The sequence below is a fragment of the Lethenteron reissneri genome, chromosome 41 (assembly GCF_015708825.2).
Source record: "Lethenteron reissneri isolate LAM-NWPU_2019-01 chromosome 41, ASM1570882v1, whole genome shotgun sequence".
Classification (NCBI taxonomy): Eukaryota; Metazoa; Chordata; class Hyperoartia; order Petromyzontiformes; family Petromyzontidae; genus Lethenteron; species Lethenteron reissneri.
Genome location: NC_083819.1, coordinates 1,159,157 through 1,173,731, shown reverse-complemented (window position 1 = coordinate 1,173,731; position 14,575 = coordinate 1,159,157). Strand labels below are relative to the sequence as shown.

Sequence of the window (14,575 nt, the reverse complement as noted above, 5' to 3'; positions counted from 1 at the left end):
GAGGCTGAGTCGACCTAGGACCGTCACTCATGTTGGCCGTGAGCGGAAATCGAACTCGGGCGGTAGCGCAGCACACTCACCGCTACACTACCGCTCCCCACACTGAACACACACATATGGAACAGCAGCAGCAGCAGCCAAACACAAATTGATCTTACCAATGCTTACAGTTGGATCTATCTCTTGCGAAGGTTTGAAATGAACAACTTTTTGAGCAGCGGTTGCTCTCGCGACGGAGGCTTTAAAAAAATGATATTCGAGCAGCGCTCGAGAGTTAAAGAGGTTGCTCAGAGGTCAAAGGTTGCCTCGCTCACTTCCAGAGGCTTTCATCATGAGGGCCAGGCGACGCTCACCGGCGGGCTGGAGTTAACCCCCATTCTGACACCAGTCTACGACATTACAATGAAGAGCTGAGGTTGGTTTTCATTGCGCGCACGCCCCCTTTTTTTGGGGGGGGGGGGGAGTGGGGGCCGATATGATGGATTGTGCAGGCCAGGCACACAGTGGCATGAACAAACAAGCCAGGCTCTCTACCGCAATTATACAACGAGGGGGGTAGTGGGAGACCTGGGGCAAACAAAAACGATTCAGCCACATGGTGCTGTGGCTCGAGTGCTCGTCTCACAGTCATAAGGCTGTGAGCTCAAACCCCCGCTGAGCCCATCATCCCTCTGATCGAATGGGTGCCACTTTGCTCAAAATTCAATCTTTATTTTCACCAAGAAGAAATAGACATTAGATTGCGCGGAGAACTACACTCCCTCCACAGGAAGAGAGTGGCCCTTCTGGTACTTGCACTGGAGAGAGTTGTTGTTTCCTCGGCTGGTCCTGTGCAGCTCTCCGCGCATGCGTTCGGGGCTCATCGCGTGCTGTTGCGGCACGAAGTCCGACACTTCACTCCCAACAACTGCTGGGAGCATCTTCAGGAGCCGAATTCACTTCACGCGGCACAACCCGAAGAAACACGTCGGAGAGATGTAGCAGTTGTCCGGTCGAGCGCGTCACCTCTTGTCGTGGGAATGTGGAATCCCCCCCCCCCCCCACTCCCACTGGCCACCCACGAGGACGGCGTATCTCGTAGTAAATAAACTCGGCCGAGGAAATCAATAGGCGAATGCTTTACCTTTGCCGTTCCCATCACACGGCCTCGGCGAGTGAAATTGCCATCATTACGCCCGTGACCACGCTCTCCACCTGCAGCGCAGTGGAACGCAGCAGGGTCTTTACAACGCACCGCTGCAACGGCCGGGCCACCCAATCTGCCCCGGTGATTGCGAGAGGCCGCAGGGGGGTGGGTGCCGGCCACGAGCAACTTGTTCGGCGCCCCGAGGTGGGCGAGCGAACGGCGCACTCCGCTGCCTCTTCTCGCTCGCCCCCCACCGCTGCTCCGCCCCCCACCCCCGGGGAGATGAGCTGGCGTACAGAATCGCAGACTCATTTCAAGGCCGAGTCAATTGCGCGCAGACACAGAGGCCAATTGAAACTGTTGGAATTTTCAGCCCTGGAGGCCAGAATTAAACCACAGATCACGGGGTGTCGGACACACCGTGGCTTGCGGCGACTGGACCATCACTCTTTGCCCGGACACTCCAATTTATATAGCCACAATGTGTTAGCATAGCATTTATATGCAGACACCATTACTTAAGGTTACGCGGGAATAGAGGGATTTTAGGCAGGGGCGAAAAAAAGTGGGGAGCCCATAAAAGGGCATTCAAACATGAATCAACGGCTGACATCCCTCTGGTAATGAGATGGAGGTAAAAGTTGCGGCCCTAAAATGTCTTGCTCATGGTCTCCGAAAAAATGTTTTTTAGAGCCCCCCCCCCCCCCTTCATTCAGACGCTGTCTTCTCGACAGACCTGTTTCTTCACCTGAGGACGGCTGCTTGCGTTGTGGCCGAAACGTCGTGAGAACTATTTTATTGTTTTATTTTTATTATTTTATTACTTCCCTTCTACGTGACTTTACCGAAAGAACCAAGAAGATAAGCCCCCCTCTTCTCAAGAGGGTAGACGTCTTCGGAAGATGTCGGAGTACCCACAATTTATCCCACCACACGTGACCTGCGGTGTGCACGAGGTTTTCCTGCCTGGTGGACTGAAGCAGGGAAACTCAAGAACGTTGCGACGTTGTTTCAACTGAAGGTGAACACTGGGAAGTTCTGGAATGCAAGCCAAGAGGGCCAACCATTAAGCCAAGGCAGGCTGGAGGCAATGTCAAATAATTATTACCTGAAATATTATATTCACAAAGCCTAGCTTGAAAATACATCGTGTACTCCTTGTTGGTCTAACTCTGGAATATCTCAGGTCAAGTTCAGATACTAATTGCCACTGATGTTAGGCATAATCAGGAATCTAACCTAGTTAGCCAATAGCTTAGCTGGTAGTCGAGTGCATTTTACCACTTGCACACACACACACACGCATCCTGTCAACATCTCTCCAAACATCCACAAATCAGGCACACCACTCTGTGCACCTAGTTAACCTCCCTGGCATCGCAATCATTATTATACAGAGTGGACTGGATGGATGCAATGTGTGCCAAATTAAAAAGAGCAGTTGCCCAATTCTGATCCAGACCTCCAGTCTGGAATAAGCTGCGCAGATTCGACCAAACGGTGGGTTTTCTCTCTCTCTCTCTCTACTTCTCTATTTCAGGCATTTTCAAACGATCGTTGCAAATTGCTCATTTCCAGTTTTCGCGTTTAGAAAAGCGATATAACCGATTTGCATGACTATGCAGGCAATTTAATATCCACAGAAGAAGCTAAGAGGATAATTTATTCTCACCGAATATGTTTTAATGTGATTCAGCATACGGAGGTAAGCTTATTATCTTGCACCATTAAAAAATAATTTTTGACTTTGATTGCCCAAAACGAGCTGCCAGTTTTGGCGCCGTACAAGTGTCCACGCGCAACACAGCCAAGACGGTCAATTAGATTGATAAGTTTCCGTGCAATTGACTTTTAAACGCACCTGAGCACACCTGGCGCTTCGTTTCCTGAAAACCTGAGCCATGCTCATTTTGCGCAAGTTAATATATCTCTCGAGTATTATATGCATATCATTTAATCCCCTCCGTTATTTTATCAGATTTTTATTTTATTTAAAATAGAGTAACCATATCTAATGCTTCACCAAGTGTGCCTTGAATTAAAGAATGATTAATGATGATCATTTCCTTTGTGTTTAAAACACACCTCTTAAATGTGCCATTGAGCACCCTTGATATCATGCAATGTGCATCTTTTGTTAACGCACTGGCTAGCAATCTCTATTACTCATCATCATCAGTCACTGCCGGATGAAGGCGAATCTGTTTATATTGATTCAAATACCTGTTCAGAGTCTACGAAAGCCAAGCATAATGCAATTTGATATTTGCTTGTCTTCTTCTGGAATCTAAAGAGAAAACCTTGCCGAAAATCGGCTTGCTCGCTCGGTTGGCCATTAAATTGACCATTGTTAAGTTCACTCTGAGCCGCGCGGACTGTTTGTAAACGTACGAAGAGAGGCTAATGGATCTGTGACTCTTAAAATCGGTTTTGTTTCGCTTTTTTAATTGGATGATTATAGAGTCATCCTTCCAAAATGAAAGTTATTCGTGTTTGTCTAAACATTTAATATTTATACAGTTTTGTGTTGAACTCGGACCCATATCATAAAGGGAGAGAATCCTTGCCTGTGACATCGGCAATTCACCAGCATTGAGTCAAGCAAGCCTGACTTTGCTGATGTGACACTCTATGGCGAATCCGCTCCAGAGTTTGCTAAAATTGAACCATGAAATGATGCACTCCCAGACGGCCGTGTGGCCGATGGGCTGTACAAGGGAGACGGATATGTGAAATAGTACCACTCTTGTTAAACATTTCACACATCTGCCGAGTTTGATCCAGCAGCTGGGCTCTGCTTCTTTCATACGGTCCACATATGGTCCTTCAGGTATGGATCCCTTTCTCTTTTTTATAGTTGAAAGGGAATTAACAGGAAGGAAATCTACTTTCCTCTTGTAAACATCCTCTTGTAAACATCCTCTTGTAAACATCCTCTTGTAAACATCCTCTTGTAAACAAACTACAGAAACAGAAACTAATCCCCCAGAATGCCGTGCGAATTAAAGCAGCCGTACGCCACGCGTGCATACTCCCCAACCACACTGGTTTGAGAAATAGGCTAGCCGGTATTTCAAACCATTTTTACCGCATACTTATTTTCAAAGCAAAATTTGCGTAAAAATATTACAGTACTTACTAATAAAAGTAAAAATGCCACGTGATTAGTTTCACAATCGGACTTTCAGTTAAGTGACTTACAAAAATGGCAGCCTTGGGTAGGCAAGCACACAACTGTCTGGCATGTCTCAGATGACGACGACGTTTCACCATTCTTGTCAGTGGATTACATGCTGGTCAAAGGGGTGGACAGGGTCGGTTCAGATATCAATCGCCACTGATGTTCGCCATGGACAGGAATAATCGTGCAGTGCGCGAACCATTCCCGCCAACATACATTTCGGATTTCTTCGACAAAAATAGTTCACCTCCTCGTTGTCTGGTTTACTTGTGCACAGCACGAATTAAAGTGCATGCCTCGTACGCATGTATCTGAGGAGGTGGAGCGATGAGATGGGCTCGTGCGCCGATACAAGGCCGACTTACACTGCAGGGCCATGAGAGATGAAGGGGCCTGGAGCGACCTTCATCCAGCAGTGGAGTGATCATGGCTGATGGCGACGATGGTAATAATACCTCCTACAATCACCCAGGAATGTCCTTAACGCTCGTGACGTCACTCCACATCGAGCAGCACCCCTCATTAATATTCATGAGCAGGTGACATCCTCCAAATGGACACCCTCTCACCCCTCATTAATAATCATGAGCGGGTGACGTCACTCCACATCGAACAGCCCCCTTGGTTAGTAATCATGAGCAGGTGACGCCCTCCCAATGGACAACCCCCCCCCCCCTTCCATTATTATTACCTACTATAATGGGATGGTGTGCAACGCTCGTGACGTCACTCCACATTGACCAGCATTTCTGATTAATATTCATGAGCAGGTGACGTCCTCCAAATGAACACCCCCGCTCCATTAATAATAATTAGCGGGTGACGTCACTCCACGTGGGGGGCGAGGCGCCTCCTCCTCCCTCCTCGGCGTCAACTCACAACCCTCACGACAAAGGCAGAACCCTCGCGTCACGTGATCTCCGTGACGCTGTTGAGACATCGAAGTAAAAAGGACGTCTTGATGAACAAGGGATTATAACCTTTAAATGAAATAGGTCTGTGTCACCACAGCCTTACAGATTGTACGTGAATGGATGCAATGAATATCACGTCGCGGTCTGCTTTTCGCTTGCAAGTTTCACATTTACTGCAATACACCCGTCCTTGGACGGGCAAAAGTCTCGTAATAATAATGACGATAGTCGCTGTAAGAAAATAGATAAATAAAACGAAACTGATAGCAGTACCTGACAGACGCTGGTCAGAGGAGTGGAACGCCGGATGTTATTTCCGAACGCCTGCACTTTGTTCCATTGCAGGAGCTCAAACGTGTGCTTCCCAGTGACGTGTCGGAGTATGTGCCGGCTTCTCCAGACGGGTCCATGCCTCGCATAGCATTGCTTATTCCGTCCGTGTCCCCTTACTCCTCCTCTCCATTGCCAGGTGCTTCACCAGAGAGAGCAATCGGCGGCAGGGGGAAGAAAGTGAAGTCGGTCGGCAGGCATGGAAAATCCCACGGGTATCAATTTAAAATGTGTCACGTTCCGCCCGCTCTCTCGCGATTTGTAACATTTTCCTTTGTAAACAGATTCTAATTCGGACGTAAATTAACGTGCACCGTTTAAAATAACAGGGATGTCATTTTACGATTACACACGGCGCTTTATAAAAGTTTAATATCGGTGTTGACTTTGACTTATTCATTCCACGAAAGGACAGAGCGTGCGCGCACCTTTAGCCGCGTGGCCCCCTCGGCTCCATGCCAGCTGCCGCTGTCCACACCGGCGGGGGTCGCGTCTTCTCGTGGCCACGTCAGAAACGCAGCCACCTCAGTAACCTGGGCGGCGTTTTCCCTTCTCCGTTTTCATCTGCCACTCTCAAGGACGTGCCGCACAATCCAATTAGTTCCTTGACATTTTTATTGAAGGCTTTTCTTAAGGCTCTGTGCTGCTTGGGTGGGGGGAGGGCAATGGAATCATTTAGAAGTTCCCATGACACAGATTTAAGGCATCTCTATGATGTATTTCTTCAGATTTCCGCCCAGCACGTGCATGGGTTTCCAGGGACCACCGGCAAGTGTGGTTTATTCGTGAGCGCTCAACAGTTATCACTCTCCTTCAAGCCAATTAGAGAAGGATGCATGCAGAGAAATCTCGGCGTGCTTGGAGATGACCACACGAGTCGCCTAACATGCCAGATGCTTGCCGTGTGCAGCAAAGTAATTGTGTTCCCCTTCCTTTCTTACGTTCAAAACGAGTGAGCCGACACAAAATCTGTTTTGGTGTCCACTTTCAGAGGGGTGAATTCAGCCGCTTGTCATCGAAGGGCTCCTAAACCCATTTGTATTCTCTCAGCGCCAGGCAGCGGGGGGGCCTTAGATCAACGGCGAACGCTGTCTTCTTCATCGAGTCGAGGTCGCGGGACGGCCACCGCAAAAGGCGCGATTCTGAAAATGAGCAGCCGTGATGGGGGCCACGTGGCCGCATTGCCACTTGCTCCTTGGTCCACTGAGCCGGCCACTCGCGAAGCTGCGTCGCCGCATCGGTCACCTGTTTGCAACAACAACAACAACAACAAAGGGGACGTGGTCGTTAGGCTCGGTGCAACGTGACGCCGCGCTGTCAATGTAAATGCGCCTCATTAGCAAAGTGACTTTGCTAATGAGGCAAAGTGCCTTTGCCCCCCCCCCCCCCCCAAACAAAACGGACAGGCTCGCTGCAGTCTGAGCGAGGTGCGGCTCCTCAGTGAGCCGTCTCGAGGCCGCTCGGAATATTTGAAATCAGATTGGAAGACTTGTTCTTTTAAGTGTCTTCAACGTCATGGTCATCGTCAGCCACGGTCATTCCTTTGCTGGATGTAGCTCTTGCAAAGTCGCTGTCATCTCTCACGGTTAATTGCTGGAATAATCCATTCCAGCACCCGCTCCACATCCCCGGTGGGCCTCCGATTGGACGCGTTCCATTCCATTAAGTGTGCCAAAGATCAAAGTGCGTGCCTAAAGTCGCCAGAAATGTGTGTAAGTATGCTGTGTATGAAAGTCCTATTTCCCTCAATGCCACTGAGAAGTGATAACGATAGATGTATTGGCTTGCTCTTATGAATGCTGCGAACTATCGTGACCCATGGGAGAACAAAGAGGAAAGTAGATTGTAGTCGACACAGGACCACGGCACTTTGTCATTGTTCGGCTTTGGGGAATCTTCGCTTACACGCGTGATATTTTTCTTCTTATTATTAGAAGTTCACATTTAAACATTTGGCAATGAAGGGTGAAGAATGGACCTTCAGGAGGCCGCGTTACAGCAAAGCGGCCACGTGGCGAGTGCCACGCCGCGTTGGCGACGTCGTGGCGGCGCGACCGTGGCGGACGGAGGGGAGATGGCGAGCGTGGGTGCACTCTCCTCCCCCGTGTCTCGCAATCCCACAGTTAGTTGAAGTCGACCCAACGCCTCGCGATTGCACAGCGCGCCGCTGCGTGGCCGCCTGACACGTTGGCCGGCGCGACAAAAAAAAGAAAAATCCTGACCCGGACACCCAAAACGCGAGCGATAAGCAGCCGCTACCCCCCCACCCACCCCCTTGTACCCCCCTCCCCCCCACCCCTTGTACTCCCCTCCCCCTGTACCCCCCACCCCCCTGCACTCCCCCCCCTCCTGTACTCCCCCCCACCCTCCTGTACTCCCCCCCACCCCCTGTACCCCCCCACCCCCTGTACCCCCCCCCTGTACCCCCCACCCCCTGTACCCCCCCCCCTCACTCTCCGCATGAGAATGTAATTTGGGGAAGGCGTCTTCCCACTCTTCTAGCCGCGCAGGTCGCGACGCGGGAGAAGTCCGCGTGACGAGCGGTGAAGATTGAGTGGCCACGCGGACCGAGAGGCGACGTCAAAGATTGTTTTGCCTCCGAGCTGAACGTTTCTTGCATCCCCGTGACGTAGGGTTTTGTGAAATCCTTCTATTGGGAATAACGTTTGTTTCAGTTGAAGTTCCCATCATTATGATAATCGTCAGTCTTTGGAAAAAAAATCCACTGCTGTATGAATGGCCTTCCCGAGTCGCCACCACCTCTCACAACCCTGCAGTGTAACAATTCACCTAATACATGCACACTCGTTGAGTCCATCACTCCATCTCCCCTCCGTGGAGGTACACTCTGATACGTTCCATTCATTGGCTTCCACTCCGTAATTATTCATGACCGTCGGTCATCGTCTTTTCTAACGACATGTCCTTCCCAAAATGACAATTCTAAAAACTAAAACTATTTAAACTATTTTTATTTCACCAGGTAAGGCTCACTGAGCTATATAGCTCTTTTCAGAAGCGACCTGGCCACAAATGATAGCTCAACGAAGTGGCTTATCATGTGGAAATGTATAGCAGCTAAATACTCTTAATGCATGCTTAGAAATGTGAAGGGAAACCCCGGAGGACCTGGAGAAAATTCCACGTGACCACGGGGAGAGAGACACCGCAAACTCCAAATATACAGCAGGCGTCAGGGTCGGAATTGAAACCACGACCCCCTGTAAACCAGGCGAGGCAGTAAGTTCTTAACAGTTTGAATCATGTCATTAGCTTTCTTAATCCACTTTTTCCTCTATATTTCTGTCAATATAACTCAACGATTTTAAGTAAATTATAATCGTTAATATCTAACAGAGTCTCTACTCTTATGAATGTTACATTAAGGATGTCTATTCAAACCTAGTTAGTGTAGTGTTGTACATAGGAAGGAACATGTGATACCTGTAGACCACACACATACTTATGGAGAACACTAACATATTACACATTGGCATTGAACCTACTTGTAGTGCTACCCATTCAGACATATCTACCGATTAAAATAAAATGTGTACTCTTTGGTTCTTTCGGCAAAGTCACGTAGAAAATAAAATCAAATAATAAGAGAATACGACGTTTCGGTTGCAACACAAGCAACCATCATCAGATAAGAATGAATGATAAAACACAGACACGGAAACAACACAGGCAGACACACATGCAGAGAGACACACAAAGACACACACCAAGACAAATAAATTCGAATCTAGTTTGATAAAAATGTGTATATTCGCACAACACAGAGGCATCATAATGTTTATACTTTCAAAGTAAAGTATTTATACTTTTCAAAGTAAATCAAATTTATTCATGAACAGCGACACCACGAATTGATATCCATTTCTCACACATGGATGGAAAACTGAATTAATGTGGCACAATTTCAAACTCTACGACCGCAGTACAAGGAACACCATTTCCAAACGCAGGTTTTTGAGTGCAGGTGTCAAGGCCAAATAAAAACACACACACACGCAGCAACACATCCATCTCCCACTGCTTGAATTGCATTACTGCAGGTGCCAGCGGTGAATTAATGAGGGCAGGCAGCATAGCCGTAAGAGCATGCAAGTATAGTGTACAGTACGCCGAGGAATTTTGCTTCGATCCCTTCTGCTGCTTACCATGCAGCTGCATCGCCGAAGCCATCCCACCAAACACTCTCCAGGCTCAACTCTGCTCGGTGTCTGAGATCTGAAGAGATGGAACACTTCTGGTGATTTGGTCCCGGGGAAAGTTCGTGATTGAGTTTATTTGATTTCGGAACGCGGATGATACCGCTCCGTGGTGCGCAATCACAGTAGCAACAGCAACAGAAATTTAAATAGAAAAAGAAAAACATCAGCACGTGCAGAGAAAGAATCGAGGGTTCAGCAGTTCTACTGCTGGATGATATTTATTCCGCATGAGGACGACCGCTTGTGTTGCGATCGAAACGTCGTAAATTATTTTATTGTATACCTACGTGACTTTACCGAAAGAACCAAAGAGTATAGAGTAGAGGGTAATAATGATCATGACTTATTTTACGTGTCCAGGATAGCTTCACCGATTCCCGGGACATTTGTTTTGACGATAGTCCCACGTGGAAAGCTTCACCTGCTCCTTATGTTGTTGTTGTTTTTTTGTGTCTACGGGCCTGTAAAATGTATATACAGCACCAACAAATATCCACACAGGCCAGTAGCCTTCTTGCCTGCTGCAAGTTCCTGGTCATTTGTATGTTGGAAGTCTGAAATAAACGATGGCTGTGAATCACCTACTTCTGGCTACAAAGAGATGGATCACAGGCAAGCGCCACTATGCCGGGACAACTGCTCGTTGTTTATTGCGAAAGTCAGCAGCCCACACTGCTCAACAACACCTGCCTGCTTAAATCCGGGGTGGCTTGGCACGTGGGAGGATCACAGAGATGATTTAAACCTCAAACTTCATCAGATCGCTGCCCCCCCCCCCCCCACCCCTTCTCTATCGAATATATAATTACCAGATTTGTTTTATTGAGTAATTTTCCTTTCGTCGTACACGGTGCTGTTGCATTCTGGCAAAAACTGCATTAACGCGAAGCAAATATGGAATCGTATATCTGGTCGCGTGCAGAGCACTGTCACACGAATACACCCGGGGCATTAATTTATGTGCGTGGACGGACCGTATGTCGCGTTCACTTTGCGCGCGGCACCCGTGTCTCGCGCTTGAAGCAATGGGATTCGAACGTTGGCTGTGGGTGTCTGAAATGCTGCAAAAAATCGCTCGTTTGTCTGCAGGCCTCTGTGCATCTTCATCTCCTGGATTCCAAAACGCCCACCACGTGAATGCATTACTTCCCCATGGCACCAACGCCGAACTCACTCAATGCAGATTGTTGTTGACAGCTTGATTTGAAATGACTCCGACCAAAGCAAAGTGAAACGGACAACGAGACGCAATGTTCGTTTGTTCCAAGTGTTGTTGTTGTTGTTATTGCCGCTGCTGCTGTATGCGTGCATTGGCATTAATTGTGCACCGTCCGTACGCAAACACATCCAGTTACAATGAGGGGGGTAAAGGCGCTGCCCTGCAACGGCTTGCTCACATCAAGACGGAATCTTGACTTTTCCACGCCGGCCAGACGTCTTGTAAGAGGGGGGGGGGGGGGGGTGCCCACACTGGGGCTGGGGGTTAAGAAACTTGCTCCATTGTTTCAACTGCCGCGATGGGAGGTGACGGCGAGGACGTCCACTGTGCATGCACACCACGTTGGCAGGATCCTGACACTGTTTTTTTTAGCACTACCGTATTATTATTATTAACGCATGTGTACTACTATATATTCTGCATGATATGACACCACACACACACACGGAATGGCTGGAAGAGAAGGAACAAGATAAAGCTGCTGATTAGATCGACCTCACCGAATTTGAAATATCACACCGTCGGTAATAAAACGAGTGAATCTACACCACACGCCGCTGGGAGCTGTGACGGCGAACAAAGCCGGCAAGGACACAAAGCGAATGACAGCTGAGAACGAGGGAGACAACCGAGAGAGGGGGGAGGGGGATCCGACACGTGAAGACGACCACGGCGGGGTGTGTGTTGGGGGGGGGGGGGCATAGAAAGACAAACTCACGCGAGAATCAAATCCCGCGCCTGAGTGGATGTCGACCGCCGTTGTGGGTAGCAACTTCGGCTCGATGTCTCCGCGAACTCTCAAAGTTGTATAAGTGCGGGTGGCTGTTTGAGGAATAATGTCCCCCCTCCCGCCAATGAACCAGCGCGGCCACAGATCCTAGATTGGTATTCAAGTGGTCACCGCCACCACTTCCACCGGATCGTCAGGGGCACGGAGCGAGCGGGCGAGGATCTCAGCCCCTGCGTTGCTCAATGTCTGCGCACAACGAAGGGGCGTTGGTTCCATTTTCCGCCACCATTTATTTGGGTCGAGTCCCAGTCCAAGCTGCTGCATTGTTGTTATTTTGTTTTACTCGTGGCGGCACTGTCGTGGGAGCCGAGTGGACACCGCGCTTCGGACCCCAGCGTCCCCGAGTTTGATTCCAGGCCACGGCTAACATCAGTAGGGAGCGAAATCTGAACTAAACATATATATGTAATTGGTATAAAGTGGAGGCCTCTCGCTATCCGTGCACCACCGCGCCTGCACGCGCACACGATGGAGCCACGGCGGTGAACGTCTTTGGCGAATTGGGGAAAAAAATACAAAACAAAAGCGCGGAATCGTTGTCCCTGCATGGATGTTGTTGTTGATTTTCACCACCCCCCCCCCCCCCTCACAGACAAGGGAATAAAAGGCAGCACGATTGATTTTATCCATCACATGCCTAATTAAGCAGCACATTGCTCTCATGGCACGAATGCGCGAGAGTGAGATCACGACGATTGTATTTGTGCGCTGTAGTTCGTGAAAAACGATGGCGCGGTGAAATAACGCCGAGTGGAGGGAAATTGCGCGCGGGGGCAAAGATGAACGCGCGCCCGTCTCGTGCCTGTGGGTCGGTGTCCCGACTCCTTCTGGGCCTCTTCCTCGAGCAACTGAGCCCTTTAATGGGTATCCGGTGTTCCGTGTTTGGGATATTAATTCTTGGAAGACAAAGTGCAGATCGAGCACTCGCCAATTCTGAGCTTAATAGCTGCTCACGAACGTCACCAGCCCAATATAGCAAGTACAAACACAAGTCGTGCATATTTATACATCGCTCTTACATTCGTAATAATAAGGGGAAAAGTAAAATGTTGAATATTGCACCTGCTTAGAGGGTAATTTTAAATATTATCTAATCAATTGGAATAAAATTCACAGCTTGGCGAGCACCCAGTGGCAGGCAATTTCCACCACGGGGTGGGTGCGGAGAATTGTCACGTGGGCGTAGAGGTGAGTGGGTGGGCAGGCAGACGAGTGAGTGTGTGAGTGGGATAGTGAGCGCGTTAGCGATTGGGTGAGTGTGAGTTAGTGCGCAGATGGGTGAGTGGGCGAGTGGGCGAGTGAACTAGTGGGGAAGTGAGCTAGTGGGTGAGTGTACCAGTGGGTGAGGGTATGAGTGTGTGCGTTGTCGAGTGGACGAATGGGTGAGTGGGTGACGGTGTGAGTGGGAGACTGGGCTAGTGGGGTGAATGGGCTATTAGGTGAATATGAGAGTGGGCGAATGAGTGAGTGGACGAAAATGCCAGTGAGAGTGGGCGAGTGGACGAGTAGGAGAGTGGGTGAGTGGGTGACTGTGTAAGTAGGTGAGTGGTCGAGTGGACGATTCGACGAATAGGTATAGTGGGTGAGTGTGTGAGTGGAGGTGTGGGCACGTGGGAACAGTACGGTTGATCGACAGCTGCTTAGATGTGGTCATCCTTGGTGAACAAGGAGAGTCTTTGAGCACAGTGTTCACCTGCAGCACACTGCACTAGGGAAGTGCCCCTCCAGTACCTGGCAAGTGTACAAGCAGAGGGCATGCGATTGATCTGTTTTCAAATCCGATTAAGTGCTTAGGGTCTGTGCGCATGCGTCGGGAGTTGCACAGCTGTAGAATTCCTATTCCACATCAATTGGATCTAAAACCACTCCCGTAACCACCACCATTTCAGCCAGAATGCCACATTATCCTTTGCTTTCGTTCATGTTTAAAAATTATAGAGAATAGCTCCATTGAGCGCAGTGGAGCTCATTTTGTATGGGGTGTTATATCCCCCCTCTCCCACCTCTTACCCCTCCTACACCGCACCGCGCTCCACCAAGAGCCTCCTCTTTGCTTGACAGATGAAGTTGTCACTTGAGTTTCCACCTCTAAGGTACAAAAAAAATGTGATATATCATGGAGAAAGAAATAGAATATCTCACAGCACCGGAAGAGGAGAGCATTGCATGTACGTGAATTGTTTTTTTTATATACGGGTGACATACACCATTAATGTTGATGTCCTGGTAAGATTCCAATATTTCTCGAGACAGCTCATCTAAAAAAAAGAGGCCGATCCTGCGAAGCTCAGGGCAAATGGCAACCCAGGCGATAACGGGTAACACAGTAACAACGTTTCACTTGATGAAATAACTAATTACGTCGCGGTATATTTCAAAGAGGAAATTGATATTCACAACACAACCCTCCTGAATAAAAATTGAATAATTTCAGCAACTCGGAGAATATTTTATTGGTTAGGGTGCATCATGATTTTCGTCATCATCATTATTATTGTAAACAAATAATAACCAACCGAGGAATATTTCTGTATATAGCGAGATGGCAATTGTGGAATGGTGGCTTGTCGTAGTGCCTGCATGCCATGAACAAGAAGTATTAAGAGCGCGACAATACAGGTCCATGCGTCTATAATGCCTCTAATTAAGGAAATTATCCGAGCGGAGAGCTTTATTGTACAATAAAGTATGGAGGGGAATAAAGCGCCGCTTATGAAGATGCGGGTCTGCTCGGGGAAGGCCTTCTCGTTATTTGTCTCCACTATATAAAAAAAAGGTGGTGCTTCGTGAAAATG

At 48.6% G+C, this 14,575-nt stretch overlaps 1 protein-coding gene across 1 annotated transcript in view; it reads right to left on the bottom strand.

Moving 5' to 3' along the window:
- LOC133352712 (transmembrane protein 121-like) overlaps positions 1 to 14,575 on the bottom strand; it is a 93,163-nt gene that overhangs the window by 17,962 nt on the left and 60,626 nt on the right. The window contains 2 exon segments of the mRNA XM_061568534.1: positions 5,495 to 5,693; positions 5,980 to 6,796. The gene's annotated coding sequence lies outside the window, so the exon portion shown is untranslated.